The 20,974-nt window shown below is 40.3% G+C and overlaps 1 long non-coding RNA gene across 1 annotated transcript; it reads left to right on the top strand.

Annotated features, from left to right (window-relative positions):
- The first annotated feature begins 17,737 nt into the window (after positions 1-17,737).
- On the top strand, positions 17,738-20,422 carry LOC145005425 (uncharacterized). The gene is made up of 2 exons (XR_013662570.1): positions 17,738-18,202; positions 18,882-20,422. It is a non-coding gene; the product is annotated as an uncharacterized LOC145005425 (long non-coding RNA).
- The last annotated feature ends 552 nt before the right edge of the window (positions 20,423-20,974 follow it).

Genomic DNA, 20,974 nt, shown 5'->3' with positions numbered 1-20,974 from the left:
TCTTTCTATCTATTTATTTCTCTCTATCTCTCTCTCTCTCTCTCTCTATATATATATATATATATATATATATATATATATATATCTTTCTCTTTTCTCGTTTCCTGAAACCCTAACACCATATCCTTCTCGTTTCAAGATCTGTATGAACGAGTCTAGATTAGGGTTTCATTTTGATTTCAAGATCTAAAACACTATCACCACCATTATCCTGGTGAAGGTTTACGAAACACTAATAATGGGGTCAGAGGTGAAGAAGGTGTAAACGACGACATATGTATGTAGATGGAAAACCTTCGATCTTCTTGTTTGTCTTCAATCTTTTAATTCGTCTGGCCACCTCCTCACTATTGGATCTGTAAGATAGATGGTGAGAGAGGTGGTGTAACGACGTGAAAATTTAAAACAATTTTTCATTTTTCAAACATAAAATGTCTCATACAAATCATCTCAAACGCAAGTGTATCCAATGTTATCACAGTAAAACATATCCCAGAATCTCAACTACAACGTCCTCCATCAGTATGTACAAATCATGTCGGTTCCTTCCCGCGATCCTTGCTAGTACCTGAAACACATATCACATAACACGACAAGCATAAATGTTTAGTGAGTTCCCCAACATACCACATATAGCACATAAGCCAATCGAGGCTATAACTCGGTATGACCCTCCGGGGCATGTGTCTCAGCGGGACCCTCCAATCGTGTAGCTCGTTGAACCTTCTGATCCGGTCTAGCTCGTTGGACCCTTCGGTCCGGTCTGATCGAGGACCCTCTGGCCTCATGAGTCATTGGACCCTCTGGTCCGGTCTATATTACACATACCATACATATAACACAATGCACATAAATCTCAAACATACACAAACACATAAGACCCTCTGGTCTACACATAGATACCATTCAAGGTAATGTATAGTGAGAAGACTCACCTCGGGTAACCGCGGAAAGTCTTGAACTCGAAATACTGATCTAGTCTCCGCTTAATCACATAAAGTAATTTACCTCTAATTAATAACGATTCTCAAGGCTAGACTAATCCCTTCCTATAATCTCACAGAAGGGGAAAAGATAATTTTAACCCTCCAGTCAACGGTCCAACATTAACTAAACTCGTCGAGTGCACTCGGGTGACTCGGCGAGTCCATGTGTGTCCTCTGAATCCTCCTAAGGCCTCACTCGACTCGTTGAGTTAACCTTTCACTCGACGGGTTACCACTGATCATGAATTGCGGAGCAACCCGATCCGACTCGTCGAGTCCTTCCATGGACTCGGTGAGTTTCCTCCATGGAAATGCTCAAACGACCTTCTGAGGTCAGATCTGTTTCTCTAACTTATAAATCTGACCTTCTAACACCCAGAAGTCACGTAAAGGTCCCATCTTTATGTTAACGCATCACACACATGGCTCTATTTAATGAAATAACTCTTATAATGGTAACTTAGACTCAAAACTCTTATGGGACTGCATAAATCTGGATGATTAGGTCTCTCTGGACCTCTCAAGGTCCATATCTAAGGTCTATTCCTCAATGGGACTCCACATGCTCCACATTCCAACTAAAAAAAAGGGTAAGGAAATCCTAGATTCATGAGATCTATTATATACACGAAAATAGTCATGGATTCATACCTCAAACAGCAACCTTTGATGAAGTGATAGTAGATATGAGGTCCTCAATTAGCCTAGCTTGAATCCCCTCCTTCCTTCTTGCAAGAATGCACTAATGGTGATGAAATTAACTCCTTCCCTCACTCTTTATGCTCTCTGGTTCGTTAGGGTTTCTCAAGTGTGTGTGTGACCGCAAATAAAGGCCATAAGGACCCTTAAATAGGGCGCATGCCCAAAGTGTAACGACCCGTTTCCGGTATGTTAATTCCTTGGTATTTGTTTTGAAGTTTTGCAATAGGGACTCGGTGAGTTCATAGCCTGACTCGCCGAGTAGGGTCAGGGTTTCGAGCACGTGTTAGCTGGAGACTCGGCGAGTCCATATTCCGGACTCGGCGAGTCTGTCCCTCTGGGTGAAACCCTAAATCCCCAGGTTGCCCACTATTTAAGCCACCTTATGGCCCTCATTCTCTCCTCCTTCACCCTCAGAAGCTGTGAGAAAAACCCTAATTCATCCTTGAGTGTTTGTAAGTGATTTTGTGTGCATTTGTGAAGGTTTGAAGAAGGAGAAGAAGAAAGGAGCAAGGAGAAGGAGTGTAGAGCCGAGATTCAAGGGAAAGCAAGAGCTCTTTGAGGTATTCTTTTAGTTTCTTTCCCTTTTTATGCTTAAAAGCCCTTTTTAGATCTAGTTGATGCCTTTCTCAAGCCTTATGTTGATATGGAAGCCTTATCATGCCGAGATATCTTTAGATCTGTGTATTTAGGATTTGTAGAGCCCAGATCTACTGCCTTTTTGGAGCTATTTTGCATATTAACCCTAGATCTACCCCTTTTATGCATCTTTTAGCCTTTATTCCCTTGTTCTTGTGTTTGTGCACGTAAAGTTGGAAACTTTACGTGGTAAACCAGCTTATTGGACTCAGATCTATCATTTGTATGTTTTGAATTCGAGCAGAAACGAGTGTAGAATAGTTGCATGGCGGTGACTCGGCGAGTCGGAAGAACGACTCGGCGAGTCGAGTCGCGAGTCCCCGATTCCTTTCTTTTGAGCGGTGACTGTCGTGTGGGACCAGTGAGTAGTAGGGTGGACTCAGCGAGTTGAGGGTAGACTCAGTAATGGAGGGACTCAGCGAGTTGTTCATACAACTCGGCGAGTCCAAGGCAATCTTCTTAAGTTCAAGAACAACTCGTCAAGTTGTTCATATGACTCGGCGAGTCGGATGATGATTGTCTGAGTTCTTGGATCGAGAGGGTACTCGTCGAGTCGATGCCATACTCGACGAGTAGCAGCGAGTAGGGTTGAGGTGTGAGAGTAGAGACTCGGCGAGTTGGCGGCCCAACTCGGCGAGTCAGGTCAAATGAGAGTTGACTGTGACCAAGGGTAAAAGAGTCATTTTACCCAAGTGCAATGTTTAGTATTTGATTGAGTGTGTTTATGGACTTGTAGCCAGGGAGATACTGGAGCAACAGCAGTTAGACCCCAGAGTCATACACTCAGCAGCCAGTTTACGAGGTGAGTTTCCTTCCAGTAGGAACGGGTCTAAGGCCACAATGCCGACCCGTTTAGTAGCAGTAGTTTCCGGACTTTGGTCCGATGCAGTTGTTAGTTTGTTTGATGCCTTCGTGGCTCAGATATGATTTATGTGTTAAGTGTTATGGGCTACGGCCTGACGTAGTATGCAGTATATGAGTTTATGATCATGTGTGTTATGCTATTTGAAATATGTTTTGCTATGCTATGCTATGCTATGCCCAGTCAGTTCCGGACTTCGATCCGATGCAGTTAGTTCCGGACTTCGGTCCGATGCAGTTAGTTCCGGACTTCGGTCCGATGCAGTTAGTTCCGGACTTCGGTCCGATGCAGTTAGTTTCGGACTTTGGTCCGATGCAGGGGACAAGGTCCCAGTCAGTTCCGGACTTCGGTCCGATGCAGCTAGTTCCAGACTTCGGTCTGATGCAGTGGGCAAGGCCCAATATGTGCTTAATTATATATTGTATGGTATGTGGTAGCTTGGGGGAGCTCACTAAGCTTCGTGCTTACAGTTTCAGTTTTGGTTTCAGGTACTTCCGCAAGCAAAGGGAAGAGCTCGGGGTGATAGCATCGCACACACCACAGCTTTAGCTTTTATCCTGGGAATTGATTTAGTTTGTTTTGATTTGACATAGTATGATACAGTTTTCCGCACAGTGTTTTTATTATGTTTGGGATACATCACGTATGGTTTTATGATATGACACTCAGTTTATGGTTTTGGTTATATTGAAAAACGAAATTTTTGGGTCGTTTCAAGTTGGTATCAGAGCCCTGGTTTGAGGGATTCGGATACACTTCTGGGTGTATCTGAACTCAAACTAAGGGGAAATAAAAAGATTTTTATTTTTAAAAGAAAACGTCTTCTAAAAAGAATTTTGAAAGCACCTAGAAAGAAAGAAATTTTTAACAAGATAGAGGTGTGTGCATGCGATCAGCCGAGCTCAAGTAAGTACTCCCAAATTACCCATACAAATTATTTGTTCAGTTTCAGTTTCAGTAGAACAGCATGCTAGTATAGGACTAAGGATCTAGGAGAATGCCTTATGTGTCTGCTTTATGTGTTACAGCTTTATGAGTATTGCATGCTAGTATTGAGTAGACAGCAGTAGGATAGCCTGTTTAGGTTATGCCTGATAGTATGAGCTTAGCATCCTATGCTAGTACAGTTTCTTGTTATGAGAATAGATTTGCCTGAGTCTGTTTCCCTTATCCGAATGCTGCTTGCTTCGTGCTTTGTGGGGTTCTGAGTGATGGGAGTTAGCCATTAGGTGAACACGTCACACCACATGTGATCAGGGTTGAATAATCCAAGAGTGCTGGAACTGGCCCTATTGCGCAGCTCTTGTTTGAGTCCAACCGTTATAGGGACGGGTCTTTTACTTGAAAGATTATCTGATCCTCATCACATGTGATGGTGTTTAGGTGGTGGCTAATTGGCATTATGAGGAAACCTTCAGCAGCTGAGGACCAGTTGTGTTGAGCCTGAGGTTTCCCTAGGGCAAGCCTAGGATGAGAGTAGCAGAGAGCAGCAGTAGTAGAAGTGACTTGGTGGAGTCAAGGCAGTTCTTGAGGAAAGTACGGATAGATGTGGAAGGTAGTATGGGCCCGTACTACTGAAAGCAGAGGATCCGTACTCGAATCAAGGAAGGCCAAGACAAGACCAGGAAGCTAGTAGTAGTATCATGATCCCTTGAGATATTTTAGTGTTCTGATGTTGTTATGATATGTTTCAGAATGGTAGTTTTGCATCCGAGACCAGCAGTCGACAGCTCAGATGCCGGAGGGGGATCAGGATCAGGATCAGGCCCGGAGGTCGGGCAGATGGATGAGCAGACCAGAGAGTTCCTTTCTTCTGAGGTTACCCGCATCATACTAGAGCAGACTCCTGTGATCTTCGGTTCGATCAAGGAGGGTATTTTAGAGCTGATGGATGAGAGATTGGGTATTTTCCGTGCCGAGATGGCGGCCATGATGGGGTCGCGCACACTTACGTTCAGGGAGTTCAGGGCATGCGGAGCTCCAGACTATCATGGGGCGCGGGACCCCATAGCGAGTACTAGATGGTTGGCGGATGTGGCCAATGCTTTTCGCACTAGCAGGTGTCCCGAGGGGGACAAAGTTAGATTGGCGTCCTGTCTTCTGAAGGACAGGGCATGGGATTAGTGGGAGGAGGTCGGACATGCCATCGGGGATGATGCAGCATTGGACGCCATGACCTGGACTGATTTCTCTACCAGGTTCAGGGCGTAGTTTGCACCGGTCATTGAGGTGCAACAGTTAGCTAGGGAGTTTCAGGACCTTACCCAGACTACAAAGACAGTGGCGGAGATCACCGCCAAGTTCAGGGAGAGGGTTCTTCTTGTTCCTCAGTATGCAGCCGATGAGGAGATGAAGAAGGCCCGTTATCATGAGATGTTGCAGAGTGATATCCGCATGTTTGTGAGCCGGTCCAGTTGTAAAACGCTGGATGACATGATTGCTAGAGCTCGGGAGAGGGAGATTGATCTCGAGATGGAGAAGAAGAGGAAACCGGAGGCGGTTTCGGGTTCAGGCAGTTTGGGCAAAAAGACCAAGGTTTCAGATCACAGGTCTAGGAGTCAGCAGAGCCATGGTCGGTGTGGCAAGTGTGGGAGATTGCACCAGGGAACGTGCAAGGCAGGGAGTTCCGGCTGCTACAAGTGCGGTCGAACTGGGCATTTGAGCAAGGATTGTACGGCCCCTGCTACTGCTGTTGCAGCATCAGATCTGATTTGCTTTCAGTGCAATCAGAGGGGACATAAAAAGTCCCAGTGTCCAAGTTTAGCTGCAGCAGGGAAGTTAGTTGCACCTGCCCCTGCCACCTTGAGGATTACAGATGGCCGGCAGGGCCGAGCTGATGCGCCAGTAGCGAAGAGTAGGGTGTTTCAGATGACAGCAGAGGAGGCGCGAGCGACTCCTGATGTGGTAACGGGTATGCATCTTTCCTTCATCTTTTAATTATTATTATCGTTTGAATATTACTTGATGGTATGTTTTATTTAGGGTCGTTCTCGATGAACGACATTTCTGCTTTGGTATTGTTCGATTCGGGGGCTACCCGATCATTCGTATCGCTTGCACTTAGCAAGAGATTTAGTAGAGCTCCTGGGGAGCTGGATTGCCCATTAGAGGTTGAGATAGCATATGATAGGACCGTGAGGGTCGGCAGAGTACATAGAGGGTGTTCCCTTCAGATATTTGATGAGCAATTTTCAGTGGACCTGGTACCTATTCCCCTGCGAGGGAATAAAGTTATTGTGGGCATGGATTGGCTAAGCCCCAATGGGGCGGTGATTGATTGTGAGCTTCAGCTAGTGAGGGTTCGCACTCCCAGTGGGGGAGAGTTAGTGATTCAAGGCGAGAGGCCACAGCGAGGACCATCTTTTGTTCCGCCGCAAGGGCGAGGCGCTATGTTCAGCAGGGTTGCGCTGGTTTTGTAGCTTATGTCTTGGATGCCCGGGAGAAGGGCAAGACGACAGTTGATGATGTTCCTATTGTTCGAGACTACCCGGATGTGTTTCCCGAGGATTTGCCGGGGATACCTCCTGAGAGGCAGGTTTAGTTCAGGATCGACCTAATTCCTGGTGCGGCTCCGATAGCCAAAGCACCGTACCGACTAGCTCCCCCTGAGATGCAGGAGTTGTCTACACAGCTGTAGGAGCTGTTAGACAAGGGTTTCATTCGGCCGAGCAGTTCGCCTTGGGGAGCGCCGATCCTGTTTGTGAGAAAGAAGGATAGGTCGCATCGTATGTGCATTGATTATCGGGAGTTGAATAAGGTAACGGTGAAGAACCGTTACCCACTTCCGAGGATAGATGATTTGTTTGATCAGCTTCAGGGAGCGTCTTGGTTCTCCAAGATCGATCTACGCTCTGGTTATCATCAGATGCGGGTTAGAGATGAGGATGTATAGAAGACTGCTTTCAGGACCCGGTATGGTCATTATGAGTTTGTGGTGATGCCATTTGGGCTTACCAATGCCCCAGCCGTGTTCATGGATCTCATGAACCGCGTGTGCAGGCCGATGCTGGATCGGTCAGTGATAGTATTCATAGATGATATCTTGGTATATTCCAAGACACAGGGGCAGCACGAGGAGCACCTGCGGGAGGTGTTGGAGGCTTTGAGGAGGGAGAGACTTTTCGCAAAGTTCTCCAAGTGTGAGTTCTGGTTGCGCGAGGTGCAGTTTCTTGGTCATCTCGTCAACCAGAAGGGTATTTTGGTAGATCCGGCCAAGATAGAGGCCGTGATGCAGTGGGAGGTCCCGAAGTCTCCATCTGAGATTCGGAGATTCCTAGGGTTGGCAGGGTATTATCGGAGATTTATTCAGGACTTCTCCAAGATAGCAGTTCCGCTCACCCGACTAACCAAGAAGTCGGTCGTATTTCGTTGGGGGCCTGAGCAGCAGGCGGCGTTCGAGACTCTCAGACAGAAATTGTGCGAGGCTCCGATCCTTACCTTGCCAGAGGGAGTAGAGGACTTCGTAGTCTATTGTGATGCTTCGATCACAGGTATGGGGGCAGTATTGATGCAGCGAGGCCATGTGGTAGCTTATGCCTCGAGACAGTTGAAGCCTCACGAGGCTAATTATCCTACCCACGATTTGGAGCTGGGGGCAGTTGTGTTTGCCCTCAAGATTTGGAGACATTACCTTTATGGGGTCCGTTGTACTATTTACACGGATCACAAGAGTTTGCGGTATCTTATGGATCAGCCGAGTCTGAACATGAGGCAGAGGAGGTGGTTGGACGTGCTGAAGGATTATGATTGTGAGATCCTTTATCATCCCGGGAAGGCCAACATAGTGGCCGACGCCCTAAGCTGCAAAGTGTCGACGGCCCCTATCAGAGATCTGTGTATGAGGATGACAGTGATCACTCTGTTGTTGGAGCGGATCAAGGAGGCTCAGATGGAGGGTCCCAAGGAGGAGAGGAAAAAGTGTGAGAGGATAGTGGGCCGAGTAGCTTCGTTTGATTATGACAGTCGGGGTTTGCTGACGCTTCATGGGAGGGTGTGGGTACCGTACTGGGGTGGAGTATGGCAGGTATTGATGGACGAGGCTCATAAGTCTCGGTTGTCTATCCACCCAGGGGCGACGAAAATGTATCGAGATCTTCGACCTGATTATTGGTGGCCCTGCATGAAGCGGGACATCGCTTGGTATGTTGAGAGATGCTTGACCTGCCGGAAGGTCAAGGCGGAGCACCAGAGACCTCACGGCAAGATGCAGCCGTTAGACATTCCCGTGTGGAAGTGGGAGGACATCACCATGGATTTTGTCACCAAGCTCCCCAGGACCGCACGTGGAGTGGATTCGATATTGGTAGTAGTGGATCGGTTGACGAAGAGTGCCTATTTTATTCCGATTCAGGAGAGTATATCGGCGGAAAAGTTAGTCGATATCTATGTGCGAGAGATTGTGGCACGTCATGGAGTGCCGGTATCGGTGGTGTCAGACCGAGATGTCCGTTTCACATCCAGATTCTGGAAGCGGTTCCACGACGAGATGGGTACTCATCTCCATTTCAGCACCGCTTTCCACCCTTAGACAGACGGGCAGAGCGAGAGGACGATTCAGACTCTTGAGGACATGCTTAGGGCATGTGTTCTAGATTTTGGGGGTAGTTGGGATACGTATCTTCCGTTAGCGGAATTCTCGTATAACAACAGTTATCATGCGAGCATTGATCGACCTTCTTTTGAGATGCTGTATGGGAGGAAGTGTAGGACCCCGATTTGTTGGGGCGAGGTCGGTCAGCGAGTCATCGGGAGCACAGAAGTGGTGCTCAAGACGACTGAGTTGATCCAGCAGGTCCGTAGTAGGTTGCAGACTGCGCAAAGTCAGCAGAAGAGCTACGCCGATAGGAGGCGTTCAGACTTGGAGTTCCAGGTGGGAGATATGGTCCTTCTGAAGGTCTCACCTTGGAAGGGTGTCATCAGGTTCCGGAAGAGGGGAAAATTGGGCCCCAGATTTATTGGTCTTTTCAGGGTTTTGGCCCAGGTGGGTCGGGTTGCTTATCGGTTAGATCTTCCTGAGGAGTTTAGTCAGATCCACAACACCTTCCATGTGTCTCAGTTGAGGAAGTGTTTAGTGGATGAGTCAGCAGTCGTTCCCCTAGAGGATATTCAGGTTGATAGCAGCCTGAATTATATTGAGAGGCCGGTCGCGATTCTGGACCGGAAGACCAAGACCTTGAGGAACAAGGTAATTCAGTTAGTGAAGGTGCAGTGGCAGCACCGGAAGGGGTCTGAATGGACGTGGGATGCTGAGGAGGAGATGAGAGCGCACTACCCGGAGATATTTGCAGATTCAGCCGTAGCAGACTTCAAGGACGAAGTCTGAGATAAGTGGGGGAGAATTGTAACGACCCGTTTCCAGTATGTTAATTCCTTGGTATTTGTTTTGAAGTTTTGCAAGAGGGACTCGGCGAGTTCATAGCCTGACTCGCCGAGTAGGGTCGGGGTTTCGAGCACGTGTTAGCTGGAGACTCGGCGAGTCCATATTCCGGACTCGGCGAGTCTGTCCGTCTGGGTGAAACCCTAAATCCCCGGGTTGCCTACTATTTAAGCCACCTTATGGCCCTCAGTCTCGCCTCCTTCACCCTCAGAAGCTGTGAGAAAAACCCTAATTCATCCTTGAGTGTTTGTAAGTGATTTTGTGTGCATTTGTGAAGGTTTGAAGAAGGAGAAGAAGAAAGGAGCAAGGAGAAGGAGTGTAGAGCCGAGATTCAAGGGAAAGCAAGAGCTCTTTGAGGTATTCTTTTAGTTTCTTTCCCTTTTTATGCTTAAAAGCCCTTTTTAGATCTAGTTGATGCCTTTCTCAAGCCTTATGTTGATATGGAAGCCTTATCATGCCGAGATATCTTTAGATCTGTGTATTTAGGATTTGTAGAGCCCAGATCTACTGCCTTTTTGGAGCCATTTTGCATATTAACCCTAGATCTACCCCTTTTATGCATCTTTTAGCCTTTATTCCCTTGTTCTTGTGTTTGTGCACGTAAAGTTGGAAACTTTACGTGGTAAACCAGCTTATTGGACTCAGATCTATCATTTGTATGTTTTGGATTCGAGCAGAAACGAGTGTAGAATAGTTGCATGGCGGTGACTCGGCGAGTCGGAAGAACGACTCGGCGAGTCAAGTCGCGAGTCCCCGATTCCTTCCTTTTGAGCGGTGACTGTCGTGTGGGACCAGTGAGTAGTAGGGTGGACTCAGCGAGTTGAGGGTATACTCAGTAATGGAGGGACTCGGCGAGTTGTTCATACAACTCGGCGAGTCCAAGGCAATCTTCTTAAGTTCAAGAACAACTCGTCGAGTTGTTCATATGACTCAGCGAGTCGGATGAAGATTGTCTGAGTTCTTGGATCGAGAGGGTACTCATCGAGTCGATGCCATACTCGATGAGTAGCAGCGAGTAGGGTTGAGGTGTGAGAGTAGAGACTCGGCGAGTTGGCGGCCCAACTCGGCGAGTCAGGTCAAATGAGAGTTGACTGTGACCAAGGGTAAAAGAGTCATTTTACCTAAGTGCAATGTTTAGTATTTGATTGAGTGTGTTTATGGACTTGTAGCCAGGGAGATACTGGAGCAACAGCAGTTAGACCCCAGAGTCATACACTCAGCAGCCAGTTTACGAGGTGAGTTTCCTTCCAGTAGGAACGGGTCTAAGGCCACAATGCCGACCCGTTTAGTAGCAGTAGTTTCCGGACTTTGGTCCGATGCAGTTGTTAGTTTGTTTGATGCCTTCGTGGCTCAGATAGGATTTATGTGTTAAGTGTTATGGGCTACGGCCTGACGTAGTATGCAGTATATGAGTTTATGATCATGTGTGTTATGCTATTTGAAATATGTTTTGCTATGCTATGCTATGCCCAGTCAGTTCCGGACTTCGATCCGATGCAGTTAGTTCCGGACTTCGGTCCGATGCAGTTAGTTCCGGACTTCGGTCCGATGCAGTTAGTTCCGGACTTCGGTCCGATGCAGGGGACAAGGTCCCAGTCAGTTCCGGACTTCGGTCCGATGCAGCTAGTTCCAGACTTCGGTCTGATGCAGTGGGCAAGGCCCAATATGTGCTTAATTATATATTGTATGGTATGTGGTAGCTTGGGGGAGCTCACTAAGCTTCGTGCTTACAGTTTCAGTTTTGGTTTCAGGTACTTCCGCAAGCAAAGGGAAGAGCTCGGGGTGATAGCATCGCACACACCACAGCTTTAGCTTTTATCCTGGGAATTGATTTAGTTTGTTTTGATTTGACATAGTATGATACAGTTTTCCGCACAGTGTTTTTATTATGTTTGGGATACATCACGTATGGTTTTATGATATGACACTCAGTTTATGGTTTTGGTTATATTGAAAAACGAAATTTTTGGGTCGTTTCACAAAGATTTAGGGTTTCTATCCATAGCGCAGACTCGTCGAGTCGACTTGCCGAATCATTGAGTCCACTCATTAATCCGAGTCATCAATCGCGATCCTACTCGACGAGTTTAGGCGTCAAATCGTCTAGTCCCTCTTCTTAACTCAAAAATAAATACTTAAGTTATGATACCTAGAAATCCGGATGTTACAGGTGGTGTTCCACCTCATATGAGAGAGAGAGAGAGAGAGAATAAGAAGAAGAAGAAGAAAAATGATGTTACTCTCGGATCTATGATGACAATGTTGTTTTATAGATGTAGGTGTTAACCGGTGCTGCCGTGGTGGTGGTGATTATGGTGTTAGCCGGTGTTGGTGATTGTATTGTTGACTGATGATGGTGGCGTTGATGAAGGCAGTATAAGGTGTAGAGAGAGAGAGAGTGTGTGTGTGTGTGTGAGAGAGAGAGAGAGAGTATCTTTTTTCTTTTTATTTATGTAACAAAAAAGTGAAAAAAGAAAAAGAAAATACAAGGGCAAAATCGTATTTATATAAAGGTTCAAAGCAAATTTGACCAAACTCGATACAAAATGAAAAGTTTGGACCTTCACTGCTACTCCAAACCTTTTTTGACATAAGTGATAATTTTCAGCTAACCACAGGAACCATTTATGCAGTTTAGTCTTAATATTTTAGGTATTTATGGCAATAACAAGATTTATACAAGATAAAGGAACTAGTTAGTTCAAAATTATATTAAACAAGTTGAACAAATATTGTTCTCATATCTTTTATTCTTATTCATCATCTTGAGTCACTGATTCGATGAGACAAACTGTCAGAATAAAAAAAGGGATTAGGAGAAAAAAATTACACATATCATTATTTTATGAGAAGGATCATATATATATATTCAATATCTTTATAATCTAAATAAAACATTTTTTATTTGTCTACAATCATATATAGATATACTAGATGTGAAACTTATATATTATATGAATTTATTTTACATGAGTTTATTTTATATATATATATATATATATATATATATATATATATATATATATATATATATATATATATATATATATATATATATATATATATATATATATATATATATATATATGAAGATCTAAAAATTCAAAGTTTGAATTTAGGAAAGAGAGAAAAATATTTAACTATTAAAATTGAATTGCTAATTTCTCTTTTAAATTTAAATAAATAAACATTTAAAATAATTGAATTCAATTTAAAAAATTACAAATTATAAAGAAAATTACATTCATTAATTTTATATACATTTATTATTATATTTAAATACTATATAAAATTTATTAATAAAATGAAAAAAAGAAAATCCGGTAAAATAACATATGTTACCACTTTAATAAATAAAAATTATTTATGCCATTTTCATTCTTTCATACATTACCACAATATGACATATCATAATGTTTCAAAAAAAATGGCAAGTGACATAAATAATTTTTGTTGGTTAAAGTAGATAGTATATGGTTAAATAAAAAATTAAATTAAAATAAATTCAAAAGATTGTTATATTAATTAATACAGGTAATTTCAAATAATTTTATATTTATCTATAGAATTTTATAGTTGTATATTTGCGAACACATATCTTTAAGGCCATACAAAAAACACAATAATATGCTTTTCCTTCATAGCTAAGTAAACCTTTAGAACAAAGTATCCAAAAAATATATACACCAATAAAATGTCAAAGATCATCCCTAAATATCTATAAACTTTTGCATTTTATTGACCAGATTGTCAAATACAGCTATAGAACTTTGTGGCTACCCTTAAAGACTTTTCAATTAAAAAATAAGTTTTGACCACCTAACATTTAGTAAAACGTATATATATATATTATAAAACGCTATTATATTTAAATTGTTTAATATTTAATCCATTTGCCTAAATACTAATTTATTCATAATCAAACGAGTTGATTTTGTCCTTCTTCCAACATCTGCAACAGAGCCTCGTTGCTTTCCTCCATGAAGAACTGCAAAAATCTCAATTGTCGTATATGTATACATTATATCTGAAAGTTTTGCTTTACCCTCTCAACTTTGAAAAGATATTATTGGGTCTATTCAAATGAGATATATTTCCATGTTCAAATCATTCATTTACTTATGTGATCCAAATGTCAAAAACACCATTTAGACTTAGGCCCCGTTTGTTTACCTCTTAATTGCAAAATTAAGAGGTAATGTCTTAATTTTTCAAATTCAGAGTGTTTGTTTGAGTATTAATTTTTACCTCTTAAACTAAAAGATGCCTCTTATTTTTTCAGATATAAAAAGAAGTCTGAAAAATAAAAAACACGAGACTCTTCCTAATTTGCCCTAGATTAATCGACCGCCTCCTTTTCTGTCTTCACTTCACTGCTTGCGTCCGTGAAACAAAGGTATCGACGAAAACTCAATCGTCGACCAATCCTAACTCCGGCACCATCTCCATCTCGTGCGTCGCTGCCAGCATCGATTTTCTGTCTTCACTTCACTGCTTGCGCCATCATCGACAGGATCTCCATTTCGTCTGCCGCCTTCAATCAAGGTATTTTTTTTTCCTTCTGCCGATTCTTTTGTCTGCCGCCTTCAATCAAGGTAGGTTCACAACTTTTCTTGAATTAATGATTTAAATAGCTTTGTTCAATCAAAAGCTATTTTTGATGTTAGGCTTGATTTTGATGTTCAATTTTGATGTCATATGATCGAATGTTGATGAAATTTTGAAGTTATATGTTCAATTTTGATGTCATATGATCGAACGTTGATGAAAATTTGAAGTTATATGTTCAATTTTGATGGTAGGCTTGATTGTGTTTAAGGAATATGATGAAATTTTGATGTAATATGTTCAATTTTAATGTTATATGATCGAATGTTGATGTTGGATTTTTAATATGCATTATTTTTGTTGTTGTTATCATGAAATATCTATATTTTTGTTTGATGTTATAGTGAAATCATATATATTCTTGCTTAAATCATGAAATATCCATTAGTTTTATTGAATTTTACAATTGTTTTGTTGAAATAGTTGTTGACAATGTGCATTAGTTATGTTGCTGTTATCATGAAATATCCATATTTGTGTTTGATATTATAGTGAAATCATATATATTCTTGCTTATATCATGAAATTATATCATGAAATTGTACACTTGTGTTGTTTGAAGGCGCAACTGCGACATGCATAAATAGTTGGGGGCCAACTTCTACCCTTCCCCGTCCTAGTCAAGAGTCAAACCACTATAGTTTGCATGACTTTGATGACATCGATTGCACTCAACAAGAAACTGTAGGTCTCAGTGACGAGTCATCCGCTCAATCAAAAAAACAAAAGACTACAGATACGTCAAAGAGTCAAAATAAAAGTAAAGATAAGGGTAAAGATAAGGGTAAAGATGCATCCAATTCAAGATTGCTTGAAATCGGTGAAGATATTGCCACAGTTGCTAAAATATTTGTGGAAAAGCATTCTTCTTCAAATTTGGATGCGTGTATGGAAAAATTGGAGAAGTTAGGATGGGGAATATTTGATCCAAGATACACTACTGCTGTTGCTCTTTTTGGTGAAGGTGCGGATAAGAGGCAAGTGTGGTTAACCATTGATCCAGCTATTTGTGAGAATTGGGTCAAGACTGTTGGAGCACATTATGGAATGTTTCGCTAAGAAGATTTTTTGAATGTTTTGATGTTTTTTTTGGATAACTAGATGTTTGGATAACTTGATGTCTGGTTTGAACTAGACGGTTTTTTTTTATTACTTGATGTTTGGTTTAGATGGTTTTTTTTTTGGATTACTTGATGTTGGTTTGAACTAGATGGTTTTTTTTGGATTACTTGACATGAATGACTTGACGTTTTGGATTACTTGATGTTTTGCATTGCGAGATTTTTATATGATATGAATGACTTGATGTTTTGGATGAATTTTTATGTTATATGTTGTTAATATAATTGTTATGTATTTTCAAAATAACAGATTGTTTATGGATTCGGATGAAGAAATTGCATTTTTCCTGTTACTATGTTGCTATTGGTTGAATCTAGCATCCAACAGAATTGGAAGGGCAATTGATAATGATTCGGAAATGAGTGGTCATCAACATACACAAGAATTGTTACATGGAACTTCTACACAATGTAAAGACCTGATGCGTCTTTCACGTGAAGCATATGTACTTTTATGCAATCATTTTAGACGAAACAATTGGTTGCAAAGTAGTAGGCATATAAGCGTTGAAGAAAAAATGGCTATGTTCTTAACTACTATAGCACATAATAAACGGTTCAGGATTATCAAACGAAGGTTTCAACACTCTACAGAAACAGTTCATAGATGCTTTCATGAGGTGCTAAATGCAATGATGATTTTTGCAAAAGAAGTTATAGTGCCAACAAATTCTAATGCAACTGTGAATTCCTCAGAGAGGCATCGTAAGCTAAAAGAAATCTTTCTTGGAGCAATAGGTGCGCTAGATGGAACTCTTGTACATGCAGTCGTGCCTGCTGATCAACAAACTCGCTATAGGGGAAGAGGAAAAGGTGAATGCTTTCAAAATGTTTTAGGAATTTGTGATTTTGATATGATGTTCACATTCGTATGGGCCGGTTGGGAGGGTATAACACATGATTCGCGAGTTTTGAAAGAAGTTGCATGTAACCCGACTTCAGGCTTTCCGTTCCCTCCTCCAGGTTTTTAATTCTTTTTAAGATTATTCTAAAATACAATATTTAATTTCTATATATAATACTTCCTTTACTCATGTGTACAGATAAATATTACCTTTGCGATGCTGCATACACCAACACTCATGGATTTATGACTCCTTACCGCAACACGAGGTATTGGTTAGCCAACTATCGACGGCGACGTCCGTTAACTAAGGAAGAACAGTTCAATCATGCACATGCGCAACTCAGAAATGTTATTGAACGTGCTTACGGTGTTTTAAAGGCGACATTCCCAATCCTAAAGCGAATGGCTCCTTTTCCTTTTTCAGTGCAAAGAGATATAGTCGTTGCTTGTTTTGCAGTCCACAATTTCATAAGGAAATGCGATATTCATGATGAGTTATTTATGGCGTTCGAGGAGAACAATGCTCAACCACAAGGGGGACAAAATGATGGCGAAAACGTACACGATATGGAATGGGGTTCACAAGGAAATGAATACATGGATAATTTACGGGACCAGATTGCGAATCAATTGGGGTGAAATTAAATTTGTAGGATTTTATTTGGATTTTAGTATGATATTGTGGATTTAAAAATATTTAATTTTGATTTGGATTTGTGTTTAATTTTGATTTATGCTAAATTTGGATTTTATATGGTGTTTATATATTTTTTTAATACATAATTAAGAATTTTTATTAGGTTATTCTCTAAATAAACAGTTGAATTTAATAAAAAATAAAACAGAAGGGTAAAATGGTCATTTTAATAATTCAGCAGAACAATTCAGAGGTCCCAACCAAACAACATGTTAAACATTCAACTCTTAAAATTTCAGACCCTCTTAGAAATTCAGACCTCTTAAAAATTCAGATCTTAAAAATTCAGATCCTGCCAAACAACCCCTTAGATGCGGATCTATCTATACATCCATCTATACGTATATACATAATGTAACTTGACCCATCTATACATCAATCTATACGTACTATATATACATAATGTTATCCCATTTAAGGGCAAAAGAGTCTCGTTAAACCCCAGAGACGATCTCCCCCTGCTAATCGATCGGCGAAACCCAATGTCACCGGCAAGCACTCATGAATCCTTTCGGTCGCCATCACTCGTCTGCTTCGTTCATACTTTTCACTTGCCCAATCAACAAATGGATCGGGAACACAAACCCTAAATTCATTTAAAGTTTGAACCATTAAACAAAAATGGTCCCTCCATGAAAATCCTTTTCATAAAATCCAAAATCAATTTTAGATTCTTACAAAAATGACAAAATGAACCCTTATTTGACAAAGCATTAAGCAATTAATCCCAAACCCTATATATATATATATATATATATATATATATATATATATATATATATATATATATATATATATATATATATATATATATATATATATATATATATATATATATATATACCTTTTTATTCTCTTTCCTTGAAAATCAAATCTAAAGGGTTTGTTTCAGGCCACGTACCCTACGTTTGTAACGATGTAACGTACCTCAACATGCGTTTTTAACTTCACCTATTACTTCTTGGCATTCTCCACATAACCCCACCGATTCAACGTCTCCTTTTCCCGTCGAAGCCTAACTCGAATTCCTCCCCCAATAGTCGACCGAGACAGATGACGTCCGTTACCACCACCACCTTCTTCAACCAAACACGATTGTTGGGGACACTTGGTTTTCACTGATCGTCTTTCCCAATTCACCGCCATACACTTGCTTCTTTCTTTCTCTTGATCGAGTTTTCAGTTTTTTGGTCACCAAATATCGAAACGAACACCTTTCCTGATTCTCCGGTATTCATCCATCCCTTTGAAAAGTAATTCAAATATATCCCTACTTTTTTCTAAAACATCGATATCAAAACATCCCTGCTTCTTGCCTTCTTTTTTGATGTATTGGATTATCGATGCTCCTACACCAAAATGCAAAGGTAGTTAATCTAATAAATATGTGGATTAAGTTTCTATTTCCTTTTTGGATTGATTTTTAGAGTGTAAGTTTTTTGTCAAATTGTGTCTAATAGACATATGTAATCAGAATTTGGAACCATAGCTTAGTTTCAGGGACAATTAGTTCTTTATTGGGGTATACATATACATTAGGAAGATTTCTAATATATCTTGCTAAAGAAGTTTCTGATTATGCTCATAATGTGTTTGATGAAATGCCCAATAGAAGTTTCATCTTTTGAATTTCAATGATTAAATGACAAGAAGAAAAATAAATGATTGGTTTTCTATTAGTTTTTTTTTATCAATGACCCAAATCCATGTTTGATGTAGCCACGGGCGAGTTCTTCACTTGATGGTGTTCATAATAATGAAAAGATGTAGATTTCTTACATGTGTAATATTTCCATGTTGTTTTTGGCTTTTTGTAAAGAAGTAAATGAAAGTTTTAAAGATCTTGTTATCTTGGTTAAAGATCTTGTTATCTTGGTTCATGAACAAGGAGCTATGAATGGTAAGAATACTTAACTGAAACATTCCTTTGGAATTCACTAAGCCAACCTATTTAGAATAGTTATAAGTTTCAATCGTCACCATTTCCTTAATGCTTAATGAATCTATGCAACTTTGACCATTAATTTTACATATGGTTAACTATAGGTGATTACATGGCCTGATGGGACTGTTAAGTAGGATTGAGGATTCGTTTTCAGCATCCAAGTAGTCTGCAACATAGTAGGCTGTCTCATTTGGGAGATGATGCCTGCAACGCAAACATTCTTCATCGATTCCCAGACATGTCGAAAATAGATATACTCTCTCGATGAAGTACGCAAGTGTTTGATTTTTCACAATCCCTTGTAGAAAATCATGTTTAATTGTTATTTCTTATCCTTTGCTCTAAAACATCGAATAACAACTAACCTTAGAAACAGCTTCACCAAGACAAAGTCTTTTTGTAGATTGGCCTGACATTTGTAAATCCCTTGGGAACATGAGCAACTCGAGGTTTTCAACTTCAGAATATTTTGGGTGTGATTTATCATCAGGATCCACAAAGTGTTTGATCTCCACAAGTATAAATGCACGAACTCTTAGAAGACCTTGCCGTGGAGATATCTGAAAAAATATGAGAAAAAATGTCAGGTTCTTGATGTAACCAAAAAACCAAAATTTGATGGTTTGATATTTTGTGTTAATTTTTTTTTTTGATATTCTGTCATATGAAATTCAACAAGTATCTTATTCATGCTTTCATGAAATTTGACTTCAACAAGTCCACTTATCCACTCCCAATTTTATTGCTTCATGCAACTAAAAAGTAAAAACCAATAAACAGGGAACTAAAAAGAAAATCCAATTCGAGTGGACCTTAACAAAAGAAAAATGACCTCATTTCTGAAAGCTTGACCAATTTGAGTAGCAGAAAACGGTAGCTTGTTCCCAATGTAATAATATAAGTCTTTGAAGTTCACAAATATACATTGTGCTGTTTCAGAACGCATTTACCTAAACCATCTCAAATGAAAACAGTTGCAAATATGAAGAATGTAAAGACAAATTTATTGCAATTATGAAGTAAACTAATATGTGGGTTTAGGGGTTATTGATTTGCCATCAAGAGGAACACTTTGATTGTTGGATAGTCTATTATTCTTTTGTACATGTAGTCACCATCATTTTTTTCCAGTTGTAAAAGTTATGGCTATACGGAAAAGAACATGGGATCCCTCTTCAAGAAACGCCCAAATCTATGTTTCAAGAAGGCTGGTAACAAAAGAGAGATGATAAATCTTCATATACCTCTCATGTTTTGAAGAATGTGTATAAAATATTCTTTAAATATAGAAGAATCATTTGTGTAAATGGAAAATGTGATACTGTAGTGTAGTCAAAACTATGTCAGATGCTGACTTTGTCCCTATTTTAGAGGAAAGATTCATTAATATTTGTTTGCCCTTTTGCAAAGTTACCCCAAAATAATGAAGATGATGATCATGATATGGTGATGCATTGTGCAGCTGCAGCCCAAGATGCTCTTATGAAAGTTCCTAATAGAGTCGTTGAGGAAGATACTTTTTATGATGATGAAGTGTAGTGTTTTGTAGAATGCTTGTACCAAATACTGTAGTTGGATGGATTTTTGGGAAAGGAACAAATGTTATTAAGAGACCAGAGGGCCGGTGAGTCTGGTGCAATTATACATGTTTTGCCTGCTGATCAACTTTCCACTTTTGCTATGAAAACGAATGCATTGTTGCAGGAAATATATTGTACCAATGAATTTTTATTTATTTGTGAATTCTAGCATCCTACTTTCGTTCCTATAGAAAATGTTGCACTCGTATGTGTTCTCATGGTAACAGTGTAATTAACAACACATAATTCAGGAGAAATGTATATGCATATGTGTTTTAGGTTATGTGCAAGAAATAGCAACGTACTTAATTTACATACCGGTACTTCCATTGAAATTGATATTGATTACAAGATTTAAAGAGTAAAAAACATTTTTATTTGTTTTAAGGTACATATGCAAATAATGGAATTCAATTTCAATTTCAATTTAGGTTCTAGCTTCTTCTCCTGTAGGCAATTTGATACATGTACATGGTGACAAACAAAAAGATTTAAAATTTCATGTGTATGTTTTATATTTCCTTCTTTATTTATTCAATCTAAAGAGAAGTTACCAAGTACAAAAGTATTTTAAACATGTCACGTTTGTGGCACCCAAAGATAGTTCTTCTACA

The sequence above is a fragment of the Lactuca saligna genome, chromosome 7 (assembly GCF_052625555.1).
Source record: "Lactuca saligna cultivar CGN05327 chromosome 7, ASM5262555v1, whole genome shotgun sequence".
NCBI lineage: Eukaryota > Viridiplantae > Streptophyta > Magnoliopsida > Asterales > Asteraceae > Lactuca > Lactuca saligna.
This window is presented reverse-complemented; position numbering and strand designations above follow the sequence as displayed.